Genomic DNA, 18,479 nt, shown 5'->3' on the forward strand with positions numbered 1-18,479 from the left:
AATTCTCAGTCTCTTGGTATCATTTGAGACCTGATTTGTGACCCTGTATGTGGTCTATTCTGGGAAAGTTCATGTGTGTTGGAGAAAAAGGAGTAGTCTATTGTTTTAGGATGGAATGTTTGTATGTATCCCTGAAGTCCATCTGGTCAAGTGTGTCATTCAAATTTCTTGTTCCTTTGTTGATCTTCTGCTTAGACAGTCTATTGCTGAGTGGAATGTTGAGGTCTCCTACTATTCAACTATTATTATGGGGGGGCAAAGCAAGATGGCAGAGGAGTAGGAGACCTGGATTTCGTCTGGTCTCAGGAATTCAGGTGGATGGGGATCAAACCATTCTAGACACCTACAAACTCAACAGGAGATCAAAGAAAAGAATAGCAACAACTCTCTGAACAGAGAAGCGACCACTTTCTGGAAAGTAGGACGTGCGGAGAAGTGAATCCGAGGCGATATTCGGGAGGATAGATAGTGGGGGAGGGGGCCTCCGTTGGCCGCTTCTGGCAAGTGATAGAGCCCCGGAGCACAAAATCGGAACTTTTAGAAGTCGGCTCCACTGAGGGATGTTGCTCCAGTGGCTAAGCAGGGGGTGGAACCCTCGCAGGACAGTGTGGTCCCAGGACCCTCAGGGTCACAGAAAGACCGGGGGTGCCTGAGTGCGGCAGAGCTCCCAGGTGTAGGAGTGGGGAAGCCGGCTGCAGAGACGGAGCCGAGGTGAGGGCTCTCAGCTCGGGGTTGCCATAAACCGTGATCCGTGGCACAGTCGGGACACTGCTCCTCCAACAGGGACCCAACAAGCGGCAGATCCAGGGAGACTCCCCTTCCTCCCTGGGAGGAGTGGCGTGGGAGCGCACCACAGGGATCTGCTGGGTCTGGAGACTCCACACGGGGTCGGGTGCCAGGGATAGAAATGCTCGGTCACAGGCTGGGTGAGCATGGAGCGTGGCAGGAGACCAGGGAGATGGGAGTGATTGACTGCTTTTCTCTGGGGGTGCACAGAGGAGAGGTGCCGCAAGGTCTTGGCTCCTCTGTGGCGCAGATTGGGAGGCCACCATTTTATCTCTCATCCTCCAAAGCTGTACGGAAAGCTTGCAGGGAACAAAAGCTCCCGAGAGCAAACCCAAGCAGATTACTTAGCCCGGACCGGGCAAGGGCGGGGCAATTCTGCCCCCGGCAAAGACATTTGGGAACCTCGGCAACAGGCCCCTCCCCCAGAAGATCAGCAAGAACAGCCAGCCAAGACCAAGTTTACCGAAGAATGAGAACGGCAGAACTCCAGCGCTAGGGGAATATGTACATAGAATCCATGGCTTTTTTACCATGATTCTTTAGGCTTTCAAAGTTAATTTTTTAACTGTCTTTTTTTTTTTTTTGTATTTTTCTTTTTCCCTTTTTCAACCAACATCTTATCAATCCCTCTTTTAAAAAACATTTTTATTTTTCATTTAGAGTCATATTCTATCCCTTCATAGTAGTTACCCTTATTTTTGGCATATATATATAAGTTGTTCTCTCTTTAAATTTTTGAGATCGTTTTTTCTAACAGATCAAAATATACCCTAAATCTCTAGTGTATGGCTTTGTTCTAGTCTCCTGCTTGATCACATTCTCTCCCTTTTCTTTTTTTAATCCTCTTCTTTCTTTTTTCAAACAACTTCTTATCAATTCCTTTTATAAAATTTTTTATAATTTTCATCTTTACAGTCATATTCCATCCCTTCATTATATCAACCCTTATTTTTGTGCATATATAAGTTTTTCTTTCTTTAAAATTTGGGAAGCACTTTCTTCTAACAAAACAAAATACACCCATAATCTAGTGTGTGATATTAATCTATGCACCAGCCTGATCATATTTGATCATATTCTGGTTTTTATTTTTTTTTTGTTTTGTTCTGTTTTTGTTTTTATCTTTTTCTTTTTCTTCTTTCTTTTTTTCCCTTTCTTTTCCCCCAGCTTAGGGCTTTTCTGATTTGTTTAGAGTATACTTTCTGGGGACGTTGTTACCCTGTTGGCATTTTGTTCTCTCATTCACCAATTCTCCTGACACCTAGTCTCTGATGAAATGACAAGATGGAAAAAATCACCTCAACAAAAAGAACAAGAGGTAGTACCGACTGCCAGGGACCTAATCAATACGGACATTAGTACGATGTTGGATCGAGAGATTAGAAACATGACTTTAAAGATACTAGCTGGGCTTGAAAAAAGCATGGAAGTTATTAGAGAAACCCTTTCTGGAGCAGTAAAAGAACTAAAATCTAACCAAGTCAAAATCAAAAAGGCTATTGATGAGGTGCAATCAAAAATGGGGGCGCTCACTGCTATGATAAATGAGGCAGAAGACAGAATCAGTGATATGGAAGACCAAATGATGGAAAATAAAGAAGCTGAGAAAAAGAGAGATAAACAAGTACTGGGTCACGAGGGCAGAATTCGAGAGATAAGCGATACAATAAGACGAAAGAACATTAGAATAATTGAGATCCCAGAAGAAGAAGAAAGAGAGAGAGGGGCTGAAGGTATACTGGAGCAAATTATAGCAGAGAACTTCCCTAATTTGGGGAAGGAGACAGACATCAAAATCCAGGAGTCACAGAGAACCCTTCTTAAAATCAATAAAAATAGGTCAACACCCTGACATCTAATAGTAAAATTTACGAGTCTCAGAGAAAAAGAGAAAATCCTGAAAGCAGCTCGGGAGAAGAGATATGTAACCTACAACGGTAGAAACATTAGATTGGCAACAGGCCTATCCACAAAGACCTGGCAGGCCAGAAAGGACTGGCAGGATATATTCAGAGCACTAAACGAGAAAAATATGCAGCCAAGAACACTATATCCCGCTAAGCAATAACTGTAAATAGAAGGAGAGATAAAAAGCTTCCAGGAGAAACAAAAAAACTAAAGGAATTTGCAAACACAAAACCAGCCCTACAAGAAATCTTGAAAGGGGTCCTCTAAGCAAAGAGAGAGCCTAAAAGCAACATAGACCAGAAAGGAACACAGACAATATACAGTAACAGTCACCTTACAGGCAATAACAATGGCACTAAATTCATACCGTCCAATAGTTACCCTGAATGTAAATGGGCTAAATGGCCCAATCAAAAGACACAGTCTATCAGATTGGATTAAAAAACAAGACCCATCGATATAGTGTCTGAAAGAGACTCATTTTAGACCCAAAGACACCCCCAGATTGAAAGCGAGGGGGTGGAAAACCATTTGCCATGCTAATGGACACCAAAAGAAAGCTGGGGTGGTAATCCCTATATCAGACAAATTAGATTTTAAACCAAAGATAGTAATAAGAGATGAGGAAGGACACTATATCCTATTTAAAGGGTCTATCCAACAAGAAGATCTAACAATTGTAAATATCTATGCCCCTAACATGGGAGCAGCCAATTATATAAGGCAATTAATAGCAAAAGCAAATAAACACATCAACAACAATACAATAATAGTGGGGGACTTTAACACCCCTCTCACTGAAATGGACAGATCATCTAAGCAAAAGACAACAAGGAAATAAAGACTTTAAATGACACACTGGACAAAAGGGACTTCACAGACACATTCAGAATATTCCATGTCAAAGCAACGGAATACACATTCTTCTCTAGTGCCCATGGAACATTCTCCAGAATAGAACCCATCCTAGGTCATAAATCAGGTCTCAACCAGTACCAAAAGATTGGGATCATTCCCTGCGTATTTTCAGACCACAGTGCTTTGAATCTAGAACTCAATCACAAGAGGAAAGTTGGAATGAACTCAAATACATGGAGGCTAAAGAGCATGCTACTAAAGAATGAATGGGTCATCCAGGAAATTAAGGAAGAATTTAAAAAGTTCATGGAAACCAATGAAAATGAAAACACAACTATTCAAAATCTTTAGGATGCAGCAAAGGCAGTCCTAAAGGAAAGTACATAGCCATACAAGCCTTTCTCAAGAAACGAAAAGGTCTCAAGTACACAACCTAACCCTACACCTAAAGGAGCTGGAGAAAAAAAGAGCAAATAAAGCCTAAACCCAGCAGAAGAAGAGAAATAATAAAGATCAGAGCAGAAATCAATAAAATAGAAACCAAAAGAACAGTAGAGCAGATCAACGAAACTAGGGGCTGGTTCTTTGAAACAATTAAAAAGATTGATAAATCCCTGGACAGACTTGTCAAAAAGAAAAGAGAAATGACCCAAATCAATAAAATCATGAATGAAAGAGGAGAGACCACAACCAACACCAAAGAAATACAAACAATTATAAGAACATATTATGAGCAACTCTATACCAGCAAATTTGATAACCTGGAAGAAATGGATGCATCCCTAGAGATGTATCAACTACCAAAAATGAACCAGGAAGAAATAGAAAACCTGAACAGAACTATAACCACTAAGGAAATTGAAGCAGGCATCAAAAATCTCCCAAAAAGAGAAGCCCAGGGCCAGATGGCTTCCCAGGGGAATTCTACCAAACATTTCCAGAAGAATTAATACCTCTTCTGAAATTGTTCCAAAAAATAGAAATGGAAGGAAACTTCCAAACTCGTTTTTGAGGCCAGCATTACCTTGATCCCCAAACCAGACAAAGCCCCCATCAAAAAGGAGAATTACAGACCAATATCCCTGATGAACAAGGATGCAAAAATTCTCACCAAACTACTAGCCAATAGGATCCAACAGTACATTCAAAGGATTATTCACCCTGACCAAGTGGGATTTATCCCTGGGCTGCAAGGTGGTTCAACATCTGCAAATCAATCAGTGTGATAGAATACATTAATAAAAGGAAGAACAAAAAACATAGGATCCTCTCAATAGATGCAGAAAAAGCATTGGACAAAGTACAGCATCCTTTCTTGATCAAAACTCTTGAGAGTATAGGGATAGAGGGTACATACCTCAATATCATAAAAGCCATCTATGAAAAACCCACAGCAAATATCATTCTCAATGGGGAAAAACTGAGAGCTTTACCCCTATAGTCTGGAACACGGCAGGGATGTCCACTATGAACACTGCTATTCAACATAGTATTAGAAGTCCTAGCCACAGCAATCAGACAACGAAAAGAAATCAAAGGCATCCAAATCAGAAAAGAAGTCACACTCTCACTGTTTGCAGATGATATGATACCTTATGTGGAAAACCCAAAAGACTCCACCCCAAAACTGCCTGGACTCATACAGGAATTCAGCAAAGTGGCAGGGTATAAAATTAATGCACAGAGATCAGTGGCATTCCTATACACCACCACCAAGAGAGAAGAAAGAGAAATGAAGGAGTCAATCCCATTTTCAATTGCACCCAAAACCATAAGATACCTAGGAAGAAATCTAACCAAAGAGGCAATGATCTGTACTCAGAAAACTATAAAATACTCATGAAAGGAATCGAGGAAGACACAAAGCAATGGAAAAACGTTCCATGCTCATGGATTGGAAGAACAAATATTGTAAAGATGTCAATGCTACCTAGAGCAATCTACACATTCAATGCAATCCCCACCAAAATACCATCCACTTTTCTCAAAGAAATGGAACAAATCATCCTAAAATTTGTATGGAACCAGAAAAGACCCCGCATAGCCAGAGGAATGTTGAAAAAAGAAAAGCAAAGCCGGCGGCATCACAATTCCAGACTTCCAGCTCTATTACAAAGCTGTCATCATCAAGACACTATGGTACTGGCACAAAAACAGAGACATACGTCAATGGAATAGAATAGAGAGCCCAGAAATGGAGCCTCAACTCTATGGTCAACTCATCTTCGACAAAGCTGGAATGAATGTCCAGTGGCAAAAAGACAGTCTCTTCAACAAATGGTGTTGGGAAAATTGGACAGCCACATGCAGAAGAATGAAAGTGGACCATTTCCTTACACCACACACAAAAATAGACTCCAAATGGTTGAAAGACCTCAATGTGAGACAGGAGTCCATCCAAATCCTAAAGGAGAACACAGGCAGCAACCTCTTTGACCCAGCCACAGCAGCTTCTAGAAACATCGCCAAAGGCAAGGGAAGCAAGGGCAAAAATGAATTATTGGGACTTCATCAAGATAAAAACCTTTTGAACAGCAAAAGAAACGTCAACAAAACCAAAAGACAACTGACATAATGGGAGAAGATATTTGCAAATGACATATCAGATAAAGGACTAGTATCCAAAATCCACGAAGAACTTATCAAACCCAACACCCAAAGAACAAATGATCCAATCAAGAAATGGGCAGAAGACATGAAGAGACATTTTTCCAAAGAAGACAACAAAGTGGCCAATAGATGTATGAAAAAGTGCTCAACATCGCTCATCATCGGGGAAATCCAAATCAGAACCTCAGTGAGATATCACCTCACACCACTCAGAATGGCTAAAATGAACAAGTCAGGAAACGACAGATGTTGGCGGGGATGCGGAGAAAGGGGAACCCTCCTACACTGTTGGTGGGAATGCAAGCTGGTGCAACCACTCTGGAAAACAGTATGGAGGTTCCTCAAAAAGTTGAAAATAGAGCTACCATATGAACGAGCAATTGCACTACTGGGTATTTACCCCAAAGATACAAATGTAGGGAGCCCAAGGGGTACATGTACCCAGATATTTATAGCAGCAATGTCCACGATAGCCAAACTGAGGGAAGAGACAAGATGTCCATCGACAGATGAATGGATAAAGAACAAGTGATATATATATACAATGGAACATTATGCAGCCATAAAAAGGAATGAGATCTTGCCATTTACATCGACGTGGATAGGACTGGAGAGTGTTATGCTGAGCGAAATAAGTCAATCAGAGAAAGACATAAATCATATGACCTCATTGATATGAGGAATTCTTAATCTAAGGAAACAAACTGAGGGTTGCTGGAGTGGTGGGGGTGGGAGGGATGGGGAGGCTGGCTGATAGACATTGGGGAGGGTATGTGCTATGGTGAGCGCTGTGAATTGTGCAAGACTGTTGAATGACAGATCTGTACCTCTGAAACAAGTATTACATTATATGTTAAAGAAAAAAAAGAAGATAGCAGGATGGGGAAGAATGAAGGGGGGGATCAGAGGAGGAGATGAACCATGAGAAACGATGGACTCTGTAAAACAAACTGAGGGTTTTAGAGGGGAGGGGGTGGGAGGATGGGTTACCCTGTTGATGGGTATTAAAGAGGGCACATTCTGCATGGAGTACTGGGTGTTATATGCAAATAACGAATCATGGAACACTACATGAAAAACTAAGGATGTATGGTGATTAACATAACAATAAAAAAGTTAAAAAAAGACTCTCTTATACTTTTTCTTTCTCTGTTCTTTGTATTCCCCCTCCCATTTGTTGATCTGTTTTGTTTCTTAATTTCCACAGGAGTGAAATCATATGGTATTCGCCTTTCTCTGATTTATTTTGCTGAGCATCATACACTCTAGCTCTATAAGGATTTTCTTAATCACATTGTTTTTCTGTAGCTTATTTTATTGTAAGAATACAGTCTATGATACAGATAACATATACAGTATGTGTTAATCGACTCATTGTGTTAGAGGTACAGTTTCTGGTCAAAAGAAGGCTATTAGCAGGTCACTTTTGGGTGAGTCAAAAGTATACTCAGATTTTCAACTGCACAGGGTTTTGGCAGTCCTAATCCCTGCATTGTTCAAGGGCCAACTGTATGTTGAATAAAAGTGGCAAGAGTGGGCATCCCTGTGTTGTTCATGATCTTAGAGGAGAAGCTTTTGGCTTTCACCATTGCATAGGATGTGGCTTCTCAGGTATGGCCTTTATTATGATCAGTTTCGTTCTCTGTATACCTGCTTTGTTGAGAGCTTTTATCAAAATGGCTGTTGCATTTTGTCAGATGCTTTTTCTGCATTGGTTGAGATGATCATATGATTTTTATCCTTCATTTTGTTAATGCGGCCTATTACTTTGATTTGTGGATGTTGAACCCCCCGTTGCATCCCTGAAATATTTTTCATACTTCTTCCTGTATTGTTGAATTTGGTTTACTGTTATTTTGTTGAGGATTTTTATATCTATGTTCATCACAGATACTGATCTGTAATTTTCTTTTCTTGTGGCATCTTGGTAGGTTTTGATAAGGGCAGTGCTGGCCTCCTAAAAGGAGTTGGGAAGCATCCCTTCCTCTTGTTTTTGTGGAAAAGTTTGAGGATTGGTATTCATTTTTCTTTGAAAATTTGGTGGAATTCACCAGGAAAGCCACATGGTCCTGGACTTCTGTGTATTGAGAGGTTTTTGATTACTTATTTAATCTCCCTATGGGTAATTGGTCTGTTCAGATTTTCTGTCTCTTCGGGATTCAGTCTTGTAAGGTTGTATGTTTCTCGGAATTTATCCTTTTCCTCTAGATTGTCTAACTTGTTGGGGTGTAATTGTTCGAGTGGCCTTTTATGAGCCTTTGTATATCTATGATATCAGTGGGAACATCTCTTTCATTTCTGATTGTGAGTCCTCATTCTTTTTTTACCTTAAGTCTAGCTGAAAATTTGTCAGCTTTGTTTTTTTTTCAAAGAACCAGCTCTTTTGTTAATCTTCCTGTTGTCTTTTTTTATCTTTCTATTGTCTTCATAGTCTGTATTTGATTTATTTCTGTTCTGATAGGTTACTTCCTTTCTTCTAGTAACTTTGGACTTCCATTTTTTTTTTTCTGTTTTCTTGAGGCGGAAAGTCAGTTTGCTTATTCGAGATGTTTCTTTTTTTTTTAAGATTTTATTTATTTATTTGACAGAGAGAGACACAGCGAGAGAGGGAACACAAGCAGGGGGAGTGGGAGAGGGAGAGGCAGGCTTCCCGCTGAGCAGGGAGCCTGATGTGGGACGCGATCCCAGGAACCTGAGATCATGACCTGAGCCGAAGGCAGACGCTTAACGACTGAGCCACCCAGGCGCCCTCGAGATGTTTCTTGTTTATTCAGTTCGGCCTGTATCACTATAAACGTCCCTCTTAGAACCATTTTTTTTTTTTTTAAGTAAGCTCTGAGGGGTGCCTGGGTGGCTCAATCAGTTAAGTGTCTGCCTTGGGCTCAATTCATGATGTTAGGTTCCTGGGATCGACACCTGCATTGGGCTCCCTGCTCAGCGGGTGGAACCTGCTTCTCCCTTTCCCACTGCCTGCAGCTCCCCCTGCTTGTGCTCAATCTCTCTCTCTCTCTGTCAAATAAATAAATGAAATATTTTTAAAAAATAAAGTGAGTTCTATGCTCAGTGTGTGGCTCAAACTCAACCACAAGTTCAAGAGTCACAACGGTCTACCGTCTAAGCCAGCCAGGTGTCCCATTCTCATAACCCCTTTTGCTGCATTCCATAAATTTTGCTATGTTGTATTCCATTTTCATTTGTCTCAAAGTATTTCTTGGTTTCTCTTGTGGTTTGCTCAAGGACCCATTTAGTAGCATGTTGTTTAATCTGCATGTTTGTGAATTTCCAGTTTTCTTCTTGTAATTGATTTCTCATTCCATACCACTGTGGTTGGAAAAGATGCTTGATTTGATTTCAGTCATCATTTTGGAAATTTCTAGGCTTCTTGAATTTATTGTCTTGTCTTGTGGCCTAACGTATTGTCTAGCTTGGAGAGTGTTCTATGTGCACTTGAGAGGGAGTGGATCCCATGTGCTACTTTTGGACGGCCGCTTCTGTATGTATCTGTTAAGTCCCTAATTACCTTGTTGTCTGAGGCTAATGATTCCATTTATATAAGTGAGGTATGAAAGTCCCCCACGGTATTGCTGCTGGTTTCTCCTTTGAGATGTGTATATATATGCTCTACATATTTAGTTGCGCCTCTGTTGGGTGGGTAAATATTTACAAATGTTGCATCCTCTTTTTGGATTGATTCCTTTATCATTATGTAATGCCCTTCTTTGGCTCTTGATAACAGTGTTTGGATTTTTTTTCTCCTGCATTAGACTGAGAATCAGAAGATCATTTTTTAGCTGCAACCTTGAACAAAACACAGTCTGTTGTTTTTTTTTTTTTTCTCTGTAAAGTAGAAATAATAAATTTTTCTCCTAGGACTATCTCATGACTCAAATAAGAGAATGTACTGTAAAAGTCTTTTCTGAAGTATGGGTACTACCCAAATATAAAAATTTGTAATGCTCATGACTATACAACAGCCAAATGTTCAGGATAAGATTTTTTTTTAGACATATTTATTTACTTGAGAAGAGAGAGAGAGAGAGAGAATGCACAGGCATGTGTTAGAGAGGGGTGGGGCAAGGGCAGAGGGAGCGAGCGAATCCCTGCTGAGTGCGGAGCTCGATGCAGGGCTCTATCCCAGGAGCTTGGGACCATGACCTGACCCAAAAGCAAGAGTCAGCTGCTTAACTGACTGTGTCATCCAGGCACCCCGGAATAAGATTTAAAAAGCAATTTTTTTTGAGGGCTTACTGTTGTAAGTCCTATTCTAAGTGGCCTCTATCACATTTAATTCTAAAATCAATTCTTAAAAAAATGAAAAATAGAACCTATTCTAAAAGTACATATTCCTATGATCCTCAGAGTTTGGGAAACACAGGCAGAAGAGAGGTTAAGTAGGGGCCCCTAGGTGGCTCAGTCGGTTAAGCTTCTGCCTTCGGCTCAGACATTATAATTGAGGGCAACTGGCAGGCTCGGTCAGTGGAATATGTGACTCGATCTCAGGGTTATGAGTTTGAGCAATTTGTGTGTACGGCTTACTTAATTAAAATAAAAAGATGTTGTAATTGGGCCTGTTTTCTTTTTCCTTTTGGCCCTTTCACCCATTTCTCCCACCTCCAACCCCCTACCTCTGGCAAACACCCATCTGTTCTGTCTAGGAGCTCAGTTTTTTCGTTTTTGTTTTGTTTCATTTAAGGTTCTCCAAGTAAGTGATGGATAGTATTTGTCTTTCTCTGTGTGGCCTGTTTGACTTAGCAGAATGCCTTCAAGGTCCAGCCATGGTGCAAGTGGAAAGATTCCATTCTTTATTCTGGCTGAGTAGTATCCAGTGTGTGTATCTACCACAATTTCTTTATTCATTCATCCACTCATGGGCACTTAGGTTGTTTCTAGTTTCCTTGTACATAACCCTGCAGTGAACACAGGGGTGCATATACCTTTTTGAGTTAATGTTTTCGTTTTCTTCGGATAAATACTCAGAAGGGGAATCCTGGATCTTACAGGAGTTCTCTTTTCAATTTTTTTGAGGATCGTCTGTACTGTGTCCCATCGTGGCTGCACCAACTTATATTCCCACTAACAGTGCACAAGAGTTTTTGTCTTCTTTACATCTTCACCAAAACTTGTCATTTCTTGTCTGTTTGAAAATGGCCATTCTAACAGGTGTGAAGTGGTGTCTCATTGTGGTTTTGATTTGCATTTCCCTGGTGGTTAATGATGTTGAGCATCTTTTCATGTTCGTGTTGACCATCTGTATCTCTTCTTTAGAAATATGTCTATTTGGATCTTCCTATTTTTTTTTAATTTTATTATGTTATGTTAGTCACCATACAATACATCATTAGTTTTTGATGTAGTGATCCACGATCCATTGTTTTCGTATAACACCCTGTGCTACATGCAGTACATGCCCTCCTTAATACCCATCACCAGGCTAACCAATCCCCCCTCCCCCCTCCCCTCTAAAACCCTGTTTGTTTCTCAGGTCCATAGTCTCTCATGGTTCATCTCTCCCTCCAATTCCCCCCGGCCATTTTTCCCTTCCTTCTCCTAATGTCCTCCATGCTATTCCTTATGTTCCACAAATAAGTGAAACCATATGATAATTGACTTTCTCTGCTTGACTTGTTTCACTTAGCATAATCTCCTCCAGTCCCATCCATGTTGATGTAAAAGTTGGGTATTCATCCTTTTTGATGGCTGAGTAATATTCCATTGTATATATGGACCACATCTTCTTTATCCATTCATCTGTTGAAGGGCATCTCGGCTCTTTCCACAGTTTGGCTATTGCGGACATTGCTGCTATGAACATTGGGGTGCATATGGCCCTTCTTCTCACTACATCTGTGTCTTTGGGGTAAATACCCAGTAGTGCCATTGCTGGGTCATAGGGGAGCTCTATTTTTAAATTTTTGAGGAACCTCCACACTGATTTCCAAAGTGGCTGTACCAACTTGCATTCCCACCAACAGTGTAAGAGGGTTCCCCTTTCTCCACAACCTCTCCAACATTTGTTGTTTCTTTCCCTGTCCATTTTGGCCATTCTAACTGGTGTAAGGTGGTATCTCAAGATCTCCCTATTTTTAAATTAGATTGCTTGTGGGTTTTTTGGTTTTGTTTTGTTTCTGTTTTTTTTCTTGTTTTTTTCTTTTCCCGATTGTTTTGTTTTGTTTTGCTGTTGAGTTGCATGAGTGATATTAACCCCTTATCAGATATATGATTTGCAAATGTTTTCCCATACAGTAGGTTGCCTTTTTATTTTGTTGATGGTTTCCTTGCTGATGTCATCCCACACTTTTTTTAATTGTTTTTACTTTTGGTATCAGGTTAAAAAATCACTACCAAGACCTCTATCAAGTGGCTTTTCCCTGTGTTTTCTGTTAAGAGTTTTAGGGTTTCAGGACTTATATTCAATTCTTGAATGCATTTGGAGTTAATTTTTTGTGTAGTGTAAGATAGTGGTGTGGTTTCGTTGTTCTGCATGTGACTGTCCACTTTTCCCAGCCTTGTTGTTTAAAGAGACTGTTCTTTCCCCCTTGTATATTCTTGGCTCCTTGGTCATAAGGTACTGTACCTTGGATGGGTGGGTTTCCTTCTGGGCTCTCTCTTTTGTTCTGGTGCTCTGTGTGTGTCTGGTTTTTTGCCAACACTAGATTGTCTTGAATACTCTAGCTTTGCAAAAATCTGAAATCAGTGAGTGTGATGCCTTTAGCGTTGTTCTTCTTTCTCTAGATTGCTCTGGCTATTCAGAGTCTTCTGTGGCTTCATACAAGTTTTTGGATCCTTTGTTGTATTTCTGTGAAAAATAGAATTACAATTTTGATAAGAATTGCATTGAATCTGTAGATGGTTTGGGGAAGTGTGGAGAATTTAACACCATGATTTCTTCTAATCCAAGAGCATGGAGTATCTTTCCATTTCCATGTGTTGTCTTCGTTTTCTTTCCTTAACATCTTGTAGTTTTCAGTATAAGCTTTCACGTCTTGGTGAAGTTTCTTTCTGGGTATTTTATTCTTTTTGATGCAACTTCACGTGGGATGATCTTCCCAATTTCTTTTTCTGATAGTTCGTTATTAGTGTATAGACATGCAACAGATTTTTGTATATTGATATTGGATCCTGTACCTTTATTGAATTCAGTCGTTAGTTCGAACAATTTTTCTGTGGAGTCTTTAAGGTTTTCCTTATATACTCTGCCTGCCATCTGCAAATAGTGAAAGTTTTACTTTTTCCTTTCCAATTTAGATGCCTTGTTTATTTTTGTTGCATAATTGCTCTGCCTAGGTTTTCCGATACTATGTTGAATGAAAGTGGCGAGGAAAGACCAGGCAAGTTCCTAATGTAGAGGATCTTAGAGGAAATAGTAACAGCTGAAACTTTTCTCTATTGGATGTGATGTTATCTGTGGGCTTGTCCTGTATGGCCTTTATCATGTTGAGGTATGTTCCCGCTCCACTCACTCTGTTGAGAATATTGACCGTCAATGGATATTGAGTTTTTTCAAATGCTTTTTGTGCATCTCTCAAGATGGTAGCATGATTTTTATTCTTCAGTTTGTTAACGTGATGGATCACTTGGGTTGATGTGCACGTGTGAACCCTCCTTGCATTCCTGGAACAAATCCCAGGATCATAGCATATGATCCTTTCAGCATATTGGTGAACTCGGTTTGCTAGTATTTTGTTGAACATTTTTGCCTCTGTGTTCATCATGGATATTGGCCTGTAATTTTATTTTCTTGGGGTGTCCTTGTCTGGATTTGGTATCAGGATAATGTTGGACTCAGGAAATGATTTTGGAAGCTTTGTCTTCTGTTTTTTGGAAATGTTTGAGAAGAATTGGTATGAATTCTTCCCTGAATGGAAGAATTCACCAGTAAAGGCATCTGGTCCTGGAACTTGGTTTTTGGGAGGTTGTAAATTGCTGATATGACGAGCATTGGGTGCTTTATGTAAGTGTTGAATCACTGAATTCTATTCCTGAAATTAATACTGTACTCTGTATGTCACTAGTTCGAATTTATTTATTTAAGATTTTCTTTTATTTATTTATTTATTTTTTAAAGACTTTATTTATTTGACAGAGAGAGACACAACAAGAGAGGGAACACCAGCAGGGGGATTAGGGGAGTGAGAAGCAGGTTTACCGCCGAGCAGGGAGCCTCATGTGGGGTTCGATCCGAGGACCCTGGATGATGACCTGAGCCGAAGGCAGACGCTTAATGACTGAGCCACCTAGGCGCCCCTAAGATTTTATTTTTATGAGAGAGAGAGAGACCATGGACAGCAGGAGGGGTAGAGGGAGAGGAGGAGAGAGAGAGTCTCAAGAAGACTCCATGCTGAGTTTGGAGCCTGGCCTGTGGCTCAGTCACATGCCCCTGAGACCATAGCATGAGCCGGAACCAAGAGTTGGATGCTCAACCGACTGAGCCATCAGGTGCCGCAAGGAACTAGAATTGAAATAAAAACGTATAACATAAATATGAATAAATAAACCTCTGATTCTTTGAGGTTGTCCAAATTGTTGCTGTGTACTCTTCACAATAGTTCCTTTGAGCCTTTGTTTTGGTGTGTCCATTGTGATATGTTAGCCAACTAGAAATCGTGGTTTTGAATAGCCTTGGTGTGACTGTTCTCAGCGAGAGCGAGGTGAGTGGCTTGGGGAAGGGGAGCAGGAGGGCCGTGTGATTGCTGACCGAGGGGGACCCCAGGCTGTGCCCCACGGATGCCACTGCTCTGCAATAGCCATCGTTCCCTCCCACTTCTCACTTGTGTTCGTGGCGCCTGTCACAGGGGACCCGTCAATGCCCCACATCGTGGCCCAGGTGGTGCCCGTCAAAAAAACACCAAATGGAACAAATGGCATGGCCTGAAACCTGTTACATTTGCAAAATTCTAGTGAGAATCCTGTGTTCAGGAACCTCTGGTAATTTCCTAAGTTGGTACTTACTCTTGGTGTTAAAAAATGAAGGGGTACGCAGGTCTCGGTGCTTCACATGGTGATTTTCTGGTTGGGATTTACTTTGTGCTAGGGGAGGTCATAGAACGAGACAGAACATCTCTCTTTGCACGGTAGCCCAGCCCCACCCATAGCATCTGGCTGTGAGCTGTGGGTAGATCGTGTGCCCTGGGGTGAAATTGTGAGACCTGGAACAAGATCATCTCACCAGCAGGTGCCTGAAGCCAGTGTAGGGATACACCCCTGCAAGCTGCTTTGCATTGCTGGGGGGATTACAGAATGATCATTTGATCCCTGTCCGTGTTCGAAAATGGCCAAGTCATTATTGTGAAATCTGAAAATCAGGCCCTCCTGAGAGAAGAGAATCCTTCACCAATGTTGGTGGGGCCCTGAAACCCTGCCACTCCATTCATGTCATCTTCCCTGAGTGCCTGCCCTGGGCAAGGCAAGGGCTTTGGGGGGAGGCCAAGATAGATGCAGTCCCGGCGTCCAGGGGCCCAGGTTCCCATCAAGGCGTGTGGCCTGTCAACAAGTATGTGGTGAGCAGAACAGAGAGGGGAAGGCACTCCGTGCCGTTTGAGAGGCTAGAGGAAGGTTTCCTGTGCCATTTGAGGGTGATGTCACTGACGCATGGCCCTCCTGTCCACCCCGCGGGGTACCAGATCGCCACCGCCTGGCCGGCAGTAGCCCCAGCACGTTCACCACTGTGGAGGTGGGTGCCATGGTGAGGCAGTTCATGGGCACCAAGCTGGCCCTGGAGTCGGCATACATCTTCAGGCTGCCGGCCAAGTTGAGGCAGGGCTGGGCAAGCTGCTGTAGGCCCTCGTCGTCACCACTGAGAAGAGAGGTAAGACCCGAGGCCCAAGTCCACTGTCGTGGTGCTACAGGGAGGAGAGCTGGGCAGGAAACGGAGCCGGGAACTTGCATGGTCCACGACGTCCAGGTCAGGCCCTGTACCGTCGCGTGTCTACACAGCCTGACATTTATCAGCCAGGCAGGAATGTCCCCGGTTTAATGCTAGAGACTCGGCTCAGAAAGGTTGTGTAACTGGCCCAGGGTGGCTCTGAGTCACTGTGTTGGAGGGCAGCTCCCTGAAGCCAGGCACTTGGTCTCTGATGTTCAAAACCATGTGCCCAGCTGAGCAGGTGCTCATTAAAGTTTCCTGTGGAGCAATCGTAGGGAGATCTGTCTTCATGGACGCCGCTTCTGTTGCAAACACTGGCGAGATGCTTATTGTACATTGTCTTGGTTTATCCTCACCAAAGCCTGGGGAACAAAGCTCTGTGAGCCCCAGTTCTACAGAAGAAGTGGGGGTCCAGACAGATTCAGTCATTTCCTGCTGTGGGGGCAGTGATGTGAACACCCTTCATAGACCCCCCCCCGACCCCCTTTTCCCACACCAATCTTCTGTGAGTTCCCATCTCGGCAAGCCCCTGACATGCCCTTCAGCCTCGCTGTGGAATCTGCCTCAGCAGGCTCCCTAACCAAGGCCACCCCAATTCCAGGTGTGGAGGTCAGGGCCAGACCCAGAGGTCTGAGGGAAGAGGAGGACAGGAAGGCACTTGCACGCAGAGCCAACGGGTGCGCTCGGAGAGATGGCCTGTCCTACCTCCCATGTGGGAGTGCCTAGCGCCAGGCTCTGGAGCTGTGTGACCTTAGGCAAGGCCCTTCCCCTCTCTGTGCCCTGGCGCCCACCTGGTGGCCTCTTGGGAAGCACCCAAGGGCCAGCACCGTCCACGTGGTGCCATGGCCTTGCTCAGAGTGTGAGCCGGTGTCCCCGCGTGTGATCACTCTAGGACAAGATCTAGAGCAGATGGTTTAAGTGAGGCAGGGGTTGAACCCAGAGTGCTTGAAAAACAATCCAAAGGGCTGATCTGAAACCTACCAAAGATAGAAGGCAAAAGAGGCCGGCGTGCACTGAGCTCTTGCCACCTTCTGGCCACCTTCCAGGCATTGCAGCCCATTGCTCTCTCTACTTCCACACATCAGGCCGAACCTGTCCTCTGGGGTTTTTGTGGAGGCTTCATTCCATAGGCTAGACTGATGAAAGCATTGGCCATTGGCTATTGATTGAACCTCCAGCCCCTCTCCCGTCCTCAGAAGTCATGGGTGGGACCAAAAGTTCCAACCCTCTGATCACAACGTTGGTTGTCCTGGTGACCAGCCCACATCCTCATTAACATGACAAGAGACACCTTTGTCACTCTGGACAAAGACGTGTATATGAGAAACAAGTTTTCTCCTCTGAATGGCTAAATAGATATTCTTCTTACAAGTCACAACATTGCAAACATGGCTCCAGTCTCTGCTTCTGTGCTCACAGGACGCCCTCCCAGCGGTGTGTCCAAATTTCTCTCCTCTTCTAAGGATGTTTGGATCGCCTTATTGCCTCACTATTTGTCAAATGATTGCTGGATCCTAAATTGCTTCTCAAAATATGGCTTTCTTCATGTTCAGCAACGGATCATGTGGAACACTTGGGCTCCCCATGTGAATTAGCTATTATAATACCTTGCTCATGTTCATCTGTTCAGAGTTTGCAGTTACATTTACAAGCAGCTTTGCTGTTAGTGACCTCAAGCTTGAAGGTAGTCCTCTTGACTTAGGTGTCATTGAAAAGACCCCTCGATGCTTTGTTTTGGGGTTTTGGGGGCATCGGTAGGTTTAGCTTGTATTTGTAGGACCCAGGACTCTATACATGCATTTATGTCAGGTAGATTTCTAGAAGTGTAATTGTTGGGTTAAAAGGCAAGTGCATTGAAAACCTTGATAAATAAAACCAAATTGCCCTCCAAAAAAGAAACCAGTCCCTGGATTAGGGTGCTTCCTACTGCACTGTGACTTGCTCTTAACTGCAAGGTCTGCAAAACCCTGTGTCCATATAAGCTGGCATCCACAGGTACCAGGGGTTAGAACACCAACGTATCTTTTTGGAGGACACAGTTCAACCCACAACAGAGCAGTTTTCGTACAACAAAGCTGTGGCCTCTACTCTGAGACCAGGACAGCATTTCCTAAGATGCTGGTGGCATCCTACAGACACCGGCTGTGTAGGCATCACTGAGAATTCAGCGTGCATCCATCTCTGGACAAGCTTCACCGCCCTGTTGCAGCCAGGGGTCATGGGCATGCCCTTTGTCCATCTGTCTGGTCACAGCTTGAGCGGTTCTTGTCCTTATTTGCTGAGTATTCCAGAGGACACCCGGGACCAAGAGCCCCTGGCCCCCTGGCCTGCACTCTGGCTGCTGCAGCCCTCCCCAGACTAATTAACCAACAGAAATTGACGGGAGGGAGAATGTGAGCTGGGCATCTCTGTGTGCATCCTGGTGTGGTTCAATTCTGAGATTCAGGGCCTGGCT

Source organism: Mirounga angustirostris, unplaced genomic scaffold (genome assembly GCF_029215605.1).
Source record: "Mirounga angustirostris isolate CCGP_5_RB_7025 unplaced genomic scaffold, mMirAng1.0.hap1 SCAF_14, whole genome shotgun sequence".
Lineage (NCBI taxonomy): Eukaryota > Metazoa > Chordata > Mammalia > Carnivora > Phocidae > Mirounga > Mirounga angustirostris.